We start from the raw sequence: 4,700 nt of genomic DNA, 5'->3' as shown, positions 1-4,700 counted from the left end.
CCCTCCCCTCCCCAGCCGCCTCTGTCAGTCACCCCATTACCGTTTTGTTCCCAGCTCCTGTTACCCCAGATTATCTGGTGTTAATGTTTACTTTCTCTCTCCCCCCGCAGACTGTAAGGTGTCTCAGGGCAGGAAGTTGTTCTGTCCTGTTCCCTGCTATGTCCCCTGCCGTGGGACGCTGCCGGGCCCACAGTAGAGGCACTGTGAGTGTTTGCTGACTGACTAATGAACTCGGGGACCTATCAAGTTCCTCCCCAGGAAGTGCCCGGCACAGAGGAGGCACTGGAATGCGGTGAGGGGCACATGAATATGTTAATCAGCTGTTAGAAATCCCTCACACTGCTTCAGAGCTGTTTGCTTTTCCACTTTTTCGGCCTCTTTCAGGGTATCATTTGAGAGCCTGAAGTTTGGTGCAACAGGGACCAGTCACCTGGGGCTGGGCTTTCTCTCCACTTTCCAGGGGATCCCCAAAAGGAGTGAGGAGCTCCAGTGTTACCCTGCAGGTACCGGCGGAGCCCCTAAGCTCCCAGCAAGTTCTACGGCGTTCAGAACCCGGTACTCTAGGGAACTCCATCCGCAACAGGCGGGAGCAGGTGTCAGCTAATATTTTATGCATGGAACTCACTAAATGGGGACATTTGGAGTCGAAAATTGCTGTTAATGCATCCACACATCTTTGAAATATGTTAAATGTGTGTGTGGGGGGGGTGGGAGGCAACATTAGCCTTATTTAATAGCTACAATGTAACCGTCCCCACACGGCAGCATTAACAAGTGCTGCGCCCCCCGGGTCCCCGGGCCGCCACCTGGGAGGAACGCTGGGTACATCAGCCCCCACCTGAGAATTATGCATGAGACAAATGTCAGCCCAGGGGACCAGGCACTCGGCAGCATGCATGTCCCAAACTCATTTCAGACCCAAAGACGGTGACCCCATACTGCTTGGTGCAGAATTTTATTAAAAGTCAAATTACTGGTTTATCTATTGTTTGAGGAGGAAAGAAAATAAACACAGGGCCTGTCTCGTCTGCAGGCTGAAAGGAAATGTCTCCGCACAGTGGCCGGGACGTAGGTGACTGGGCCCACCTCTGGTCCGCACACCCCCTCCCAGTGCCTGCCTGAGTAAGGGTCCCGTCTCTCCCTATCTCCTCTCTCCCCCTTGCGTCTCCCAGAGATGGTGCCACAAGAACCACTTTCAAAATCAGAAAAATTTTTGGACAAACTGGACCTATATTTCTGTTCCCTTACCGTTTTCAAGGGGAGGTAAGAAAAAAGTAATAGCTGCCAAGAGGGCTTTTGCCTTGGCCCTGGGCCTCCCTCCGCTCTTGGGGGTTTACTCACTGCTCCCTATCAGCCCCGGGGTGCAGGTTTGATTTACAGATGAGCAAATGGGTCAGAGAGAGGTTGAGTGACTCATCCAAGGTCACCCAGCTAGGAGACAGGGGTTGTCTGGCTCAGGCTGTTCTGAATCCCTCTGCCCATGGCGAGCCACATCACGTGGCTTTAGAAGCAGCCCTTGTGTCCTAGAAGAAGGTGGGCCACTGACTAGGCCCCAAATTCTCTTTGCATGAGGAGGGCGACTTGATTTGCCCAACGCTGACAGCTTGCCATACCTTTCACAGTTTTTTCCCTGTGCTCACCTGGGGTCTCCAGTTTGGTGCCGTCACCCCAACCTTACACGTACACCTCCTTGCATGGGGCCAGGGGCTGGTGCAGTCCTAATGGGTCCCTGAGGATGCAAAGAACCCCCATATGTCAGGGCTCAGTGGGACCCTGAGTTTACTCCCCACTTGTCCCACCCCTCTGCTCACACCTTCTTATGGGTAAGAAAACAGAGGTCCAAGAGGGTAGCGCTCTTTGCTGTGGCTTTTTTCCTGAGTGTTCTCTCAAACTTAGAGTTTGAGACCTACCTCTGGCAAATAGGTATTTTCCTTCCTTATAAAAACCAGGGTGACCTGGCACCTCAGGGCTATAAAACAGCAAGTGGGATACAATATCTGAATTTTCACTACTACCCTGCCACAGAACTGTGACTGCAGTGCCAGCTCATAGTAGGTGCTCAGCTAATGCCTGGCTCAAGCCAGAGCAAAGCAGGAGTTCAGAGCGTGAGGGTGTAGTGAACCAGATTTCCTAATTCGCCGGCGGGAAGCTCAGGAGGCCCCAGGAGGACGTTTGTGGGATGAACAAATAAAAGTGTGAGCCTGGAGGGAATAAAGAAGCAGAGAAACGAAGGATTCGGGGAAGATGGACATAAATCTCCACCAAGCACCACCCAGGCTCTGAGTCCAGAAGAGACCCTGTGGAGGAAGAGCAGCCACTTGTCACCTGCGGCGGGCTCGAGGGCCAGGAAGGAAACAAGGGTGGGTGTGATGGAGGCTCGTTCCTCATTTTTTTATTATCCGGCAATCGAGGTGGAGAGAGCCCGAGCATGCGCACCCACACTGCGCACCCCGCCACGCACCTCACGTCATGGAGACAGGGCAGGGCTGGGGGTGGGGAAGGACCCTGGGGACCGGCTGGGTGATCCAGCAGCTCCCTCTGTCCTGAAGCCCTGGTGTGGGTGGCACAGGGGACAGGAGCCATACAGGCCATAGGACCAGCCTGGGCAGGACGTTGGTGCCATGATGGCGACCAGACCCAAATGGGACCGTGCATTCTCCTGGCATGACCCTGAGGCAGTGGGACACCTGAAAGCCCACCTCGTGTCCTTGATGCTACAGTTGTTCTCATGCCTATTGCCATGCCTTTGCGCAAGCTGCGTCCCTGCCTGGACAGCCCATTCCTCGTCCTCCTCCCACACTTGCTCCAGTGCCACCTCCTACAGGAAGCCTTCCTGGTCCATCCCAATACACAAACAGCCTCAATCTGCAGTCAGTTATCAGCCCTTTGATCAGCAGGTGTCTACCTCTCTAGCAGCCTGCAGGCCCCACGGGGTTAGGGGCTATTCCTGGCTTGGTCACCATGGGGCCCTGCGCCTGGTACAGAAACTAGCCCAGGGAAGTCACCGTGCCATGCTTGCTGGCCTTGTCTTCTCTTTGCAGGCACACTGGACTGGACACTTGGCAGGAGCCCGGTACAGGGACATCCCGTGGGTGGAGCCTTCGGTGGATCCCAGCCATGAGCCAAAAGCTGGACCTAACCACTTCTGCCTCGAGAGCCGTGGGCTGGGAGCCCAGCCTGACCCCAGAGTCATCCTCGGGTCTGGTAAGTGACTGAACAGGGCCTCCTGACCCATCCCAGAGCTCCCTGCCCCCCACCTGGGCAGTGCTGCAGTGGGGGGAGGCCTGAGTGGGTCCCCTGGCCTTCCTGAGGGCAGGACGCCGTTGAGAAGGGGCACAGAGCCTAAGGGGCGGGAAGCGGCCCAGGATGCCGTGTTCACCATCTGTGATAGCTTCATTTTCTCTAACGCTCAAAAATAGATGTTTCTGTTCGCTCCGCTGTTGGCAGGGGAGCGGCGGGGCCTGCCAAGGCCCGGGGGAGCCCGCCAGCCTGCTGAGTTTTACTGTACTAACAGTTGAGGCGGGGGGAGTCTCTGTTAACTTGAAATCCCCGATCAGTAAACATGCCAATTTAAAGTGTAATTAACTCAGGCCGGAAAAATTTCAGATTTGGACTGCTTTTCACAGTTGAGGTTGTGTTTCTTTTATTTATTTATCTCTTTCCGGGTGTGGTGGTGTCTGTAGCAGGTTTTAGCCAGGAAAAATAGAGGGGGGGTTCTGAGTGGGGAAGGGGGGGCTCCTTGGAAGAGGAAAGAGAGGAAGGGAAGGAAGTAAAAGGGGAGGTCGGCCAGCACCCCGAGGGCCCAGCGTCTCCATCTACTCTCTGTCCAGGATGGGGGGTTCTGGGTGAGGAAACTGAGGCAGGGGGAAGTACAGGGCTCGCCCATGTCCCTCTGATCCCTGTGCCGGCTGGGCCCTGTGATGAGTGGTGGGTGTGGTCGCAGGACCCCCGGGAAGCACTGGGCTCTGGTCCTTCCTCCTGACAGTCGTCTTGCTCCCTCTCAGGGGCCCGCCTGCTCTTCCTCCTCTGAGGACCCTGCTTCCTCCAAGCCCTCGCCTCCTGTCTCCTGCTCCATTCGACTCCAAAATGGTCCCTGCTCTCAGAGATGGCCGAGGGCACTCATGCCCCAGCGGACAACGCATCTGCCAGACCAGCGCCCCCTCCCGCCTCGCCCAGGAAGACAGGGGCCCCCACATCACCACTGGTTAAAGGACCCTGGCCGAGTACCCAGGGTGGCCCCTCCGCAGGACAGGCTGGACTTCTCTGTGGACTGGGGAAGACTGAGGGCACAGGGGGGACTGTGGGCATCTGAGGGCACCCGGAGGAGTCCTGAGTGATAAACTCCAATAAAAGAGCAAACAGCTCGTCCTCACTGGTGAAAGACAAAGGAGCCCCTACCCCTCTTCAGACACCTTGAATATTGTCAGGCCATTTGAATAATAAATCCACCTGATAAAAACTAAATCTTTGTGTGTCTCTATGTTCAGAGGTGACATTAGTGGGAGGGGTTCTGTCATTGGCCTTTGCCCGAGGAGCACTTTGCAGGGAGCATCTTCCAATGTCCCGGCTCCCTGCGGTGTCCCCCCGCCTGTGAGCCCACTTCCAGGTGGGAGCCAGGACCATAAAAAGACACTCCCTGCGGGTCTGAAGTCTGATGGCTCCCCCAGCCCCGCTGGCATCACTCCGCCCAGCCCAGGCCA

The 4,700-nt window shown here is 56.0% G+C and overlaps 1 long non-coding RNA gene across 1 annotated transcript; it reads left to right on the top strand.

The window, feature by feature from the left end:
• Positions 1-4,449, top strand: LOC148093982 (uncharacterized). Its single transcript, XR_015713975.1, has 4 exons — positions 1-593; positions 1,034-2,360; positions 3,042-3,204; positions 4,005-4,449. It is a non-coding gene; the product is annotated as an uncharacterized LOC148093982 (long non-coding RNA).
• Positions 4,450-4,700: the final 251 nt, after the last annotated feature.

This window comes from Miniopterus natalensis, chromosome 1, assembly GCF_054644295.1.
Source record: "Miniopterus natalensis isolate mMinNat1 chromosome 1, mMinNat1.hap1, whole genome shotgun sequence".
Lineage (NCBI taxonomy): Eukaryota > Metazoa > Chordata > Mammalia > Chiroptera > Miniopteridae > Miniopterus > Miniopterus natalensis.
The sequence above is the reverse complement of the archived record's forward strand: the minus strand, read 5'-3'. Positions and strand labels throughout refer to the sequence as shown.